This window comes from Balaenoptera physalus, assembly GCF_965194825.1.
Source record: "Balaenoptera physalus genome assembly, chromosome: 21".
Lineage (NCBI taxonomy): Eukaryota > Metazoa > Chordata > Mammalia > Artiodactyla > Balaenopteridae > Balaenoptera > Balaenoptera physalus.
In genome coordinates, this window is record NC_138902.1 from 23,120,730 (window position 1) to 23,133,974 (window position 13,245).

General features: G+C 41.6%; 1 long non-coding RNA gene across 5 annotated transcripts in view; it reads right to left on the minus strand.

The window, feature by feature from the left end:
* Positions 1–13,245, minus strand: part of LOC309651741 — a 204,932-nt gene that overhangs the window by 172,810 nt on the left and 18,877 nt on the right. For 4 of the 5 annotated variants that reach the window (XR_014258345.1, XR_014258346.1, XR_014258347.1 and 1 more), the window contains one exon: positions 2,561–2,633. This is a non-coding gene — a long non-coding RNA (uncharacterized lncRNA). Of the gene's footprint in view, positions 1–2,560; positions 6,992–7,435; positions 10,411–13,245 lie in introns of those variants that run through there. The other variant, XR_014258349.1, reaches the window with a different exon arrangement.

Below are 13,245 nucleotides of genomic sequence, written 5' to 3' on the forward strand. Positions count from 1 at the left end.
GGATTGTGCTCATAACACAGGTCACTATAGATTAGAAACTACGCTGTGCAGAGAGCAAAGTCTGATCTCCAGTTTATTAGTCATACAGTGTGTTAATCTAGGGCCTCGAAAGACAAGTAGTGAGAGAGACATTTGTATTTGTATAACATAAATTCATAAGGAAGAGCTAAATGTTATTATAGAATCACGTGAGTGTGTGTGTGTGTGTGAGTGTGTGAGTGTGTGTGTGTGAGCGAGTGTGTGTGTGTGTGCGCGCATGTTTTCGGAGGTGTGGGGGGTAAGTCAGAAAAAGTGTATATTCAAACTTACTTCAAAGACATTTTTGAAAGTTGACCACTTCTATATAAATGGTGAGAAGAATCTGACTGATCAAAAAGCGTTTGTGGGCTTCCCTGGTGGCGCAGTGGTTGAGAGTCTGCCTGCCAATGCAGGGGACACGGGTTCGAGCCCTGCTCTGGGAAGATCCCACATGCCACGGAGCAACTAGGCCCGTGAGCCACAACTACTGAGCCTGCGCATCTGGAGCCTGTGCTCCGCAACAAGAGAGGCCGCGATAATGAGAGGCCCGCGCACCGCGATGAAGAGTGGCCCCCACTTGCCACAACTAGAGAAAGCCCTCGCACAGAAACGAAGACCCAACACAGCCATAAATAAATAAATAAATAAATTAAATAAACCCAAAAGTTAAAAAAAAAAAAAAGAGTAGTTTAAAAAAAAAAAAAAGCGTTTGTAAACTACCTCTGCCATTAATGTGGCTTAGTTCTTTGTTTTTACTTACTAAAACTCTGTATCCTGTCAAAACCATGTTTCAATGTTTGAAGTCTGAATAGGCTTGGATAGTGATGGGACATAACTTTTTAGTGAAAGGGAAGTCATAAATGTGACATCCACATAAGGAAGAGAAATCGACCCCTTCTGTCTTGTCCCAAGAAAACCTAATGCTGATGGTGATGGTGGTGGTGGTTGTCTTACTGGTGGTAGGGTAGTGGTGATGATTATGCTGTTGGTTTTGCTGCTGGTGGTGGAATTATTGTTAGCGGGAGTGATCCTTCTAATTTTTATCATGCCTTTTCCCCAGCTGGTTCCACTGAAGTGAACAATGTGGTTTCCTGAAGTTTCATATTATCTCATAAGCAAAAACACAGATAATGAGTTGCTTATGTTTTGAAAGAGTAAAAGAAAATGAGCAAAAGTCAGAGACCACCTATTTTATCAGAATTAATATTTTTAGTCCATAGTGAACCTGGGACCAGAGACTTAATTTCCAGATGTAGCACTTCAGCCACTCACTGTGACATTCGGTGGTGTATTTATGCTTTGTTTTTCTCACATAAAGATTACAAAAATGTTCATTTTGAAGTGCCACTGTGGGTTTCTCATGAAATACATTTTTTATCAGCACCAGTATTAATAAGAATGTTCCAGAAGTTAAACAGATAAAACAGTAGACAACATGGTATCACGGAATTAAAATCTGAGGAATTCGGTTCAAATCCCAGCTTTTACACTCTCAGGCTGTGTGGAGTTAGGCAAGTTAATCTCTCTGAGCCTCTATAAACCATTTTTACTCATAACAGTTGTGATATCCAAGTGTGGGTTTTCCAACACCAAGCAATTCTCCAAGTCTCTGGACACCAACTGTGTCCTGCAATTTAACTCAGTTATGACACTAGCTTCCCAGAGTTAGCATCGGATCCCACAAGCTGAGGGTTCAGTCCCACAAAACTTCAGACACCAAGTGTAAGCTCTGGACCTCCCATACTTCTGACCCACTGGCTATAAATCGGGGATTCCCACCATCCTCTCCTCGGGTTTGGTAATTTGCTAGATCAGCTCACAGAACTCAGGAAGAAGCTTTACTTATTATTACCAGCTTCTTATAAAGGATACAACTTAGAACCGTCAATGGATGAGATGCACAGGACAAGGTATGTGGGCACACCACCCTTCCGGCACCTCAATCGGTTTACCAACCAGGAACTCTTTAAATCACCCCAAACCCCCGCCCCCAAGCAGTTTAGGGCTTTTTATGGAGGTTTCATTACATAGGCATGATTGATTACATCACAGCCACTGCTGATTACCTCAGTCTCCAGCTCCTCCCCTCCACCCGGAAGTCAGAGGGTGGGGATGAAAGTTCCGATCCTCTCATTGTGGTCTTTCCAGTGACCAGCCCCCATCCTGAGGCTCTTTAGAGGACCCCAGCCACCGGTCATCTCATTAGCATACAGAATGACATTCCTATCACTCCAGAGATCCCAAAAGCTTAGAAGCCCTTGTGTCAGGAACTGAGGACTACAACAAATATGATAACAAAATATGCTCTTTATCACCCCTATTGCTCAGGAAATTACAAGGATTGTAGGATCTCTGTGCCAGGAACCGAGGACAAAGACCAAATATATATTTCTTATTATATCACATTATCACAGCCTCAGTTTCTTCACCTGTGAAATAGGATTATAATCAATACATCATCACATGGTAGTTAAGAGAATTCAATCTGTCACTTGTTAGCAAAGGCTTGGGACTGAGGGAGTGTTCCTTTGGTGGCAATTACCTTATTTTTTCCTGTTCAACAACGATACCCACTCCCTTTGTGCCAGTCTCTGAGCGGGGTACTCCAAGGGATGCTGGAAAAAAAAACAAGCAGACAGGTCACAGTCTACCAGGAACCTCAGCAGAGCTGTGTGGGCCCCTTAAGGGGATAATTCTTCTCCAGAGTAGAAACTTAGTTTGCAGAGCGGCTGGGCATTTTTTGTTTAAGTGTGTCAAGTAGCAAAGTGTCTCGAATGTCAATGATTAGCTTACTTCCACTCAGAGTTTAGAGACCCACTTCATGTATTGTTTAGAGATCAAGGATGTGATACCAAAAAAGGAAACTGAACATGGTTTTCCTGTGTGCTGAATCTAGAAACCTAGTGGGGGCTCATGTCTGCCCAGTCTTTAAAAATGAGCTGTTGCTTAAACATAAATAAATAAATAAATAGAAATAAATAAATAATAAAATAAAATAAAATGGAAAGAAACCTACACAGCTACGCTGGCAAGAAAGTGTTATTCCAATGAGATCAACTTTTTTTTTTTAACATCTTTATTGGAGTATAATTGCTTTACAATGGTGTGTTAGTTTATGCTTTATAACGAAGTGAATCAGTTATACATATACATATGTTCCCATATCTCTTCCCTCTTGCATCTCCCTCCCTCCCGCCCTCCCTATCCGACACCTCTAGGTGGTCACAAAGCACAGAGCTGATCTCCTTGTGCTATGCGGTTGCTTCCCACTAGCTATCTATTTTACGTTTGGTAGTGTACATATGTCCATGCCACTCTCTTTGTCACATCTTACCCTTCCCCTTTGAAGTGCATTATGAATGGCACAGTACTCTACAAATGTCTGGCAAGCTTCCACATTTTATTACCTTTGTTATGCTAGCGTGGGTTATAATCGAAGGTTTTAGGATTGTAAAGAACATAAGTCCTCCACTTGTGCTAAGGATGTTTGAGAGAGAAGAGTGAACTTGTGTGCACAAGAAAGCACATACATCGGGGTTATGGGAAGAAGAGAAAGGGGGCAATGTGACTCCTATGTGCTGCCGTCAGCTTAAAATGTTTGAAATATTGTTCTATTTTTAAATAACTGCTTTTTCAAATTAGCCACTGAATTTGTTTCTGATGTGCAGTAGCATTCCTTTCATGGGATAAAATTCATAGAAACATGCTTAGGAGCTGAAGAAAACTAAGTGGGACTTCTGTGTCCTTCACATTTCCTTGAACTGAAATTAGGTTCCCATCTTTGCCCTCCCAAGACATTACTGCATGAGCCCCTCCTGATTTAGTTACTCAGATGTAGCCCCCGCTCCCCGACACCCACATACACCCTCACCCCATGCCTCCCAGCTAATCTGAGGTTTCTCAAGGTGCCATCACATATGTTCTCAGGGGTAAGTTTTGGGGGGTTGCTTTTTTCATGCTTCTTGGCCTGCAGCCTTCTGCTGCTGCTTCTTATATAAGAGTGCAACTCTACTGGGCCATGCATCTCTGTCCTCATACCATCCTTTTCTCCCGCCTCCAAGAGGGCGTCTGATTCTCCTTAACCCCCTGCAATACATCTATACATAGTACATCTGAGATCAGGTTTTTCATAAAACTTTACAGAAGACTTGGTCATAAGCTCGGCGAAATTCACAACTGCTTGTAGAGTTGGATACTGACAGGATTTCAGGCTCAGACCCAACCTCTGCACCACGGTCTAGGTTCCATGGGCCTCCCCTGGTACCGTCCCCACCTCCGCAGTTCACAGTCCAAGCCCAACTCGGTTCCCAGAAAAAAGAGAAGAATCTTCCCAGCCTGGTCCAAACCCAGCCTCCTCTTCCTCTGGGATAAGAGATCATTGTTTCTTCCCTTTGGGTGAAATCCCACCCTCGTCTTAAGCAGGTAGAGTCTGACCCTCAGAGCTCGGGCATGGCGATCATGGGAGTCCTGAGAACCCTCCCAATGTCAGGCACATTTCACCTGAAATCACCACTCGTGGGGGCCGTGACAACAGTCCAGGCTGCATGACCCAGCCCAGCCACTCCTTTTCTCAGCCCTTCCTGCAGCCTAAAGTGAACAGAAGTTCAGGTAAGCTTGTCCTTCCTAAGCTGGTTTTTCCTCCCAGTTGTTCAAAACCAAGTGTTTGGATGACAAAGTATGCTTACCTTCCGTGAACAAAAATAATATTCTGGAAAGTTTGGGGGAAACCTTTTTCTATCTCTTCAGACGTGGAGTTCTGTTATTATACCCAATCAACATTGCTAAGCGCCAAAGGACATCTCAACCTGAAGCATCTGCTTCTGGATTCCTTCTCTGGGTTCCAAGTTTCTCACTGCACAACAGGTGGCTGTTTGATCTATAACTAACATGCAGAAAACTCCCACCCAGCAGTCCCTCCTACCACAGGGGAGGTTCCACCCCCAGGGATGCTTGCAATCTCTCAGTGGGGCAGTATTCTGCACATCAAAAGATACAGTCCGGGGGGCTTCCCTGGTGGCGCAGTGGTTGAGAATCTGCCTGCCAATGCAGGGGACACGGGTTCGAGCCCTGGTCTGGGAAGATCCCACATGCCGTGGAGCAACTAGGCCCGTGAGCCACAACTACAGAGCCTGCGCGTCTGGAGCTTGTGCTCCGCAACAAGAGAGGCCGCGATAGTGAGAGGCCCGCGCACCGTGATGAAGAGTGGCCCCCGCTTGCCGCAACTAGAGAAAGCCCTCACACAGAAACGAAGACCCAACACAGCCAAAAATAAATAAATAAATAATTTTTTAAAAAAAAGATACAGTCCGGCAAGAGGGAAGAGATATGGGAACATATGTATATGTATAACTGATCCACTTTGTTATAAAGCAGAAACTAACACACCATTGTAAAGCAATTATACTCCAATAAAGATGTTAAAAAAAATAGTAGCTTAAACAAACAAACAAACAACAAGATACAGTCCAGTGCCTTACTACATAAGTGTTACGATTTTAAGTATATTTTTCTTAAACTTTTCAGCTCAATCATACAACTCCAGAGCATCACTCCTCCCAAGTCCTCAACCTGTCATGGCAGCATTAGAAATAAATATTCCCCACTGGGGACAACCTTATACCTTCATGTGGTGGATGATCACCCTGGGAGTTAGGTAAAATGAAGTTGGAAAGATTTACAAAGCATGAATGTCCTTCAGGACGACAATTTATTTGTTAATGTGCTAATTCCAGCCAGTCCTATCCCTCACCCCCACCCAACAATAACAGCAATGCACAACCATTGCCTTTCCTTCCTTAATTGGCATAATTTTGCACATGCTGTTTGGATAATGTGGTTGGTGCAACAAATAAAGCCCATAAAAAAACAATATAGCAGATCGCTTGTGAGTGCAGAGCAACTTAATTGTTGTTTTCAGCAAACCCAGATTGACAAAGGGGATTATAATTTAAGTTGCGCTGATGGCATTTGTTCTAGACAAAAGCTAGTATTGACTTCAGTACTTATTATTCTCCCCTGCAGTTTAAATTACTTTCTTCCTAGGAGCAAAAGAGCAGCAAGAAAAAAAATTCTAACTTTATGTAAATGCAGTTCTCCAAATAGATCATGTTTTGCAGATTCTGGAACCGCTAAGAGAAATGTAGTTACACAAATCTAAGGAATCCTAGAATTTTAGAGATATGGCCATAAATATCACAAGGCAGTTTCCGTAGTCCGTGCTTCCTAGACTGGGGTGCCTGGGCCTTGATTATTCAGGGACACATCAGGGCTGTTCCGAGGAGACTACAAGATAAAGCCCCACAGAATGACATTGTTATAGGGCCTGACACAAGGTAGGCCATAGTTTATCAGTTTTGCTAGATGTTAGGTAATTTAAAACATTATTTTAATACTAAAGCATGAACCTCAATGTATGCAAATTCAAAAAAATCATCTGGAGATTGGGGATCCCAGAGATGGAATGCAGAATGTGAGGAAACAAGTTAACTATATTGTAAATGTGTAAAACAACCTATCAAGGGGTTTCGGGCTTGGGGGAAATTGGTGTTGACCCTAGTAACTTTGGAAGTAAGTGGAGTCTGTAAGACCAAAGGCAAAAGAAACTGAAAGCAAGCTTTGTGCTTGAGTTGATAAAGTTGTTTCCCACAGGGGTACAGATGAACAATTCAGATTTGCTACACCTGCATGCTAGAAATTGACAATTAAGTAAATGAATGACCAACAGTGGAGTCAGATTTGTCATTGTTGGCATGAGAGTTTACAGAGAAGCAAAGGGAGAAGGCTAGAATGATCCTTGTGTTAATGGATCCACATTGGAAACATGTATGTTTAGCTGAATAGAGGTATAGATGTGTCTGTATGGCTACATATACAAATATTTATAGACATGCATATAAATACAAGTTAATACACACACATGAATTTCCTTTCTCTGTCAGCTGAGAGGACCTAGAAGCAACGACACCAAGAATACCTAGACCTAAGAGAAAAACAAATACAGTATGCTAACACATATATATGGAATCTAAGAAAAAAAAAAAAAGGTCATGAAGAACCTAGTGGCAAGATGGGAATAAAGACACAGACCTACTAAAGAATGGACTTGAGGATAGGGGGAGGGGGAGGGGCGAGATGTGACAGGGTGAGAGAGTGTCATGGACATATATACACTACCAAATGTAAAATAGATAGCTAGTGGGAAGCAGCCACATAGCACAGGAAGATCAGCTCGGTGCTTTGTGACCGCCTGGGGGGGTGGGATGGGGAGGGTGGGAGAGACGGAGATGCGGGAGGGAGGAGATATGGGAACGTGTGTATATGTGTAGCTGATTCACTTTGTTATAAAGCAGAAACCAACACACCATTGTGAAGCAATTATACTTCAATAAAGATGTTTAAAAAAAAAAAAAAAGAATACCTAGACCTCAAACCTTGGTTTCTTATAGCATCCTCCAGTAAAAGGAACTAGGACTCCTTGGAGACATGGCTGATTCTAGGACTGGGGCAGGAAACACCAAAGATGAGTCTGAAGTATCTTACTGTGCCAGAAGGTTTTTTTAAAAACTGATAAGAAAACCCCATAATGATAGACATATGTCAAAGGGACACAGAAGCCAACTAAAAGAGCTCCTAATGGCCAAAATTGGAACAATTTGAGCAAGAAAATAAAGTAGAATTGGATTACAACCAAAAGTAAAAATAAATATCCATAATGTGTATATAAATAAATAAATAAATGGAGAAGAGACAAATTGGCTGTGCAGAAAAATTCCAAATAATATCTGTACTCTGCCCTCCAAGAGGTGGAAGATAACCGTCCACTTCTTAAGTGTGGGTTGTGCCTAGTGACTTCCTTCCAAAGAGGACAGTTTGGAACCAGGAGAAAAAGAGTTAACTCTGCAATGGAGAAAACTGACAGATACTACCTCAGCCAGGAGCTCAAGGTCAACATCAACAGTGATAGGTCACATTGGTAGTATGTTCTCTTGATGTGATGTATTGAGAGGTGCCCTTCATCTGGGGCCTTCCTGACAAAAACCTGTAATCTAATCATGAGAAAAACATCCCAACTGAGGGACATTCTACAAAATACCTAAGCACTAGTCCTCAAAACTGTCAAGTTCGTCAAAGACAAGGCAAGTCTGAGTAACTGTTACAGCCAAGGGGAGCCCAAGAAAATTTGACAGCAAAAGGAAAGGTGGTACCCAGGACAGGATCCTGGAACAGAAAAAGAATATTAGGCTAAAACTAAGGAAATCTGAGTAAACTATGGCTTTTGTTAATAAGAATGTGTAAATACTGGTTCATTAATTGTAACAAATGTAACTTACTAATGTAAGATGCTAATAATAGGGGAAATTGGGTACAGAGTGTATGGGAACTCTCTGTACTATTGTTGTGATTTTTCTATAAATGTAAAACTGTTCTGGGGGACTTCCCTGGTGGTCCAGTGGTTAAGAATCCACCTTCCAATGCAGTAGACACGGGTTCGATCCCTGGTCAGGGAACTGAGATCCCACATGCCACAGGGCAACTAAGCCCGTGCGCTCTGGAGCCAGCACACCACAACTAGAGAGCAGCCCATGCACTGCAACTAAGACCTGATGCAACCAAATAAATAAATAAATATTTTTTAAAAAAAAATAAATAAGTAAAACTAGTCTAAGATAAAAAAAGTATATTTTAAAGAAAAGCTGGATAGGTCACGGGTGAAACGCCAAGTATGATGACTCTTTAAAGAAACAGGTTGAAGGCAGGCTAAGTAAGGACTAACCTAGAATGCTGAGTGTCCTTTGATCCTTCTCTGCTTTAGGGGACTTTGGTGGTGAGATTTATGGTTTATGGAACACTACCTTAAACTTTGGACTTTACCTAAGATAACTCCAAGGAAACTTCAAGGATTTACAATCTTCTGGTTGTTTAAGAAGTGGAACAAAGAAGAAGACTGGGAGTTCTCCAATGATTAACCAACATATTTACATTATCCAGGTTTTAAAAAAATAACTTTATTTACAAAGAATTAAATCAACCACTTATCAGTAAGACTTACTAAAATATTTTGGTTTAATACATAAAGACAATAAGCAAAGCTGCTTTCTTTTAGCAATTCCTTTTTATTCCTTTGGAAGTTTATATTGTGTTTTTAAATTCCTTTGGAAGTTTATAGTGACTGTACATATTTATGCAAATAATCCCCCTGACTTCATTTCAGCAATTTCCCTCTTTTTGCCTTTTGCACTTTCCAAAGCTAATATCCCAGGTAATTCTTAAGGTTGAAAAATCTCATCCGTTTAGTTTATACTTGAGACTTGAAAGCCTTTTAAAATGTATTGCACTTATTTTTCATTATGTCAGGCCCAGAGTACCCATTAAATTATAACTTGTATTTGAATCTTAAATAAATCATACTTCGTTATTAATCAAATGACTCATCAAACTAAGTACATGTTCTACTTTGTTGAATATCTTTGTAAACATTATATGTAAGCTTTTGCCTCTTCCTCCCTTCCTTCCTCTCTCCCTTCCTCTCTCCCTTCCTTCCTCTCTCCCTCATTTCCTCTCTTCCTTCCTATCTTCCTTCCTTCCTTCCAAAATGCTCATTGAACATCTACTCTACCCAGGATTTAGGAAAACAGTATAAAGAACACATGCTTGGTATCAAGGAGCTCATAGTCTAGTAGAAACAAATGAATGGAATGGGCAGATCATGAAACCTCATGATATGAATATCAGACTAGGGATGTGCAAAAGACATTTGTGATGGGAGCACAGAACATCTGTTACTCATATGGGGGAAGGAGAAGTCCTCTCTGTGCAATCCCCTCCCTCACCCAGCACTGGGCTATCACTTTCAGGAGATTGCTTCCTCTGTCCTAGGTAGTTCTGAAATCTGATAATTTCAATCAATTGAAAAATGCATCAGATATAATCGAATCAACCAAGCCTTTCTTATCATATCCCAACTTCCCTTTATAATATTCCCCAGAAGTAAAAAACAAGGTATTTGTGATTAAATCCTAGAAGGAGCAGTGAAATTCTTTCTATCCCCTGGCCCTCTCCACATTAAATACATAAAACAGAAGGGAATTTAAAAAGTGATCAGGGCTTCCCTGGTGGCACAGTGGTTGAGAATCTGCCTGCCAATGCAGGGGACACGGGTTCGAGCCCTGGTCTGGGAAGATCCTACATGCCGCGGAGCAACTAGGCCTGTGAGCCACAACTACTGAGCCTGCGCATCTGGAGCTTGTGCTCCGCAACAAGAGAGGCCGCGATGGTGAGAGGCCCACGCACCGCGATGAAGAGTGGCCCCCGCTCACTGCAACTAGAGAAAGCCCACGCACAGAAACGAAGACCCAACACAGCCAAAAATAAATAAATAAATAAATTTTAAAAAAAGAAAAAACAAACGTAGAAAGTGATCAAATTTAACAGCTTCATGTATTATTTAAATATTTGCAATGGAAAGCCAGATTTCTTTAAGGGTTTAGAAAATTTGTGAAATAATGTTTAAAATATTTCTTTAAAACTTTCTTCTCTGATAACATTGTGGCCTTTTTAAGTTGTGAGTGATTAGGGATGCCTGCTTTTTACATCAACCCAAAGTGATAAATAGCTATCAAGCCATAATCTGATAGTGCTGGTCTCAATGACTATCTTGGAAAAAGAATGTCCCCATTGTAATGCTGAACAGGGCAAAGTAGAAGCCTGTCAGAAGGGTCTTAGTGTCATGCTTTTGCTCCAAAATTGTGCTGAATATCAAGGATCGTGTCATATTACTGTGTAAGGCAGTGCTCACATCCCTACACAAAACCGTATTATGTAGGCGAGATGAGAGGACCACCAGCAAATATCAACACTGACGTACCAGTTCCATCTTCCAACCATCAAAGTTACCAGTAGACTTTCTAAAGTTTTTATTCAGGGAGTGCTTTATTAAAATTCTTACTTACTATTTAATTCAAGAAAGAGATATGTCTAAGTTTGTGAACAGTAGAGGAAAAAATTCAGGAAAGAATTAAACATGTAAATTATACATGTAAATTACATGTACATGTAAACTACACATGCCCCACTGTGTTTTATCGCACGTTTAAATCAGATCCTGCAGACACTTGGCTAACAATGAATATTAATGGAAGATGTTTATGAAACCACCAGACTGACATCTGAGCCCATGGCTTCTGACAAGAAAGAAAGTGTTACTTACACAATGTGCTTAGCGTTATTAATTACCTGGCTTGAATAAACTGTGGGTGTGAGTCTGCATGCAGTTTTGGTTTGTCAACAATAGTTTCAATAACTAAGGAAAGTCCTGAAGGCAGTTCTTTGGTTAAACAGCACCACTGGCAGATCAAGCCTCTCATCTAATCCAGATAAAGAGTGTTCTGTGGAAGAGCTACACCCCGCCCCACCCAGGGCGAGCCTGCCACGCAAGGCGCCCCGTGGAGGAATGAACTGACGGTGGTGCTTCCTACCTCAAGACGCTGTTACAGAGGAAGAAACAGAAGTTAGAGTTTCACAGAGACCAGAGGTCAGAAGGCACTTCCTCAATTACGGGGTTGACTTGATTCATCTTCCCCTGGAAACATCCAGGGTGGCAGTGGGCAGTAGGGGGAGGCAGGAACTTAAACAGGGGGAAGCGATGCAGAACCGATGACCAGTGAGTACCTGTTAGGGACTTCTGACCATTTGCACCCTTCGACTCAAACTCGTCCCTTCCCTTCCCTGCTGTTCCTCTTCACTTTCTTGGCAATAGCCATTACTCACCCTTTAAGATTCTAATCAGATAACGCATCTGCCAGGAAGTATCCCTTGTGTCAGGATAAATAGTCTTCCCCATCCCCACCACCCTGTTCCCATCACAGCTTGTGCAGGTACCCCCCTTGGGTGGATGGGCACCCCCTGAATCTTCCTTATGATGTCATTCCCCATCGTGAGTCATTCTCCCAGTCACTGCTTGGACATTTGCCCAGCAAACAAACTTAAAGACAAGTGAGAATGGTGATAAAGGGGTGATGGGAAATTGTTGCTGAGGAGGACTTGCAAGGCTGAATGCAACCTATTCTGAGATCACCACTGTGGTCACCAATGTAGTCAGTCTAGGACTATAAGAGTCACAGAATGAAGACAGGGCTGTCTCTGTCTCTTGGAAGCAATAGAAAAATTATAACAAAATAAATCTCAGCAGGAAGAAGACTGGTGTGCCTGAAATGCGTACATGTGAGTGTGTGTATCTGTGACATATGTGTGGATGCATATCTATGCCTACAGCATATACATCGTTTAGTAAATATCAGCCACCCTAGACATGTTTCCTTTTGCTCTTAAGAGAAATGTTCTTGGCATGCCTCGACTGGCACTAATTCAAATGAGATAATCCCAACAAAATCCCCTACCTTGTCACTCCCAAACCCAGAAAATGTTCCAAGTTTTAAAGTAATTATTTCTGTCCTTTTCTCAAAGGTGGTTAGGCCAAATTACTAACTCCCAAACTAATCAAAAACAAGATCTTTGAGAAGTCTGTTACACATGATGTTGGCAATTTTAATAGATTCAGAAGGAGCCTACTCAAGAAAACATAAGGATGACTAATTTCTGCTCAAACATGATAAACTGCGTCACAGAGACTTAGCAAGATTGTTTGATGCCTCTAAAATTTTTTAAAGTTTAATACAAAGAGACCAACTTCAAGATAGATTTGCAAGAACGTGGCTTCTGATTAAAAAGAACATTATCTTGTCAAATTACTTGTGAAGTATTACTGTCAGATTTTCCCATACCATAGTTCAGAGGTCAGCAAACTTTTTCAAGCATGGGCCAGATAGTGAATATTTTCAGCTTTGCCGGTCTTACTCAATTCTGCCATTGTAGTGTGAAAGCAGACCTAGAAAACAGGTGCCACTAGGACTCAGATATTAATTATAACGGTAACTGCAGCTGGGTTTCCAGGGCCCTTACTCCTTCACATTTTCATAAGGTAGGTAGAATTGCTCCCCAGATAAGGAGACTGAGCAAACAGCTGATGATTGGCAGAACCTTAATTTGAAGGCGGTTCATTGGCTCCAGGGCCTTTACCATTAACCACTGGACTCTCCTGTCTCCATCCAGATGGCTGTTCTCCTTCTGCCACTGACTTGCTGTGTGAATTAGTCAAGGTTCTCTGGAGAAACAGAACCAAGAGGATATGTGTGTGTATCTATCTATATCTATATCTATCTATAACTATTT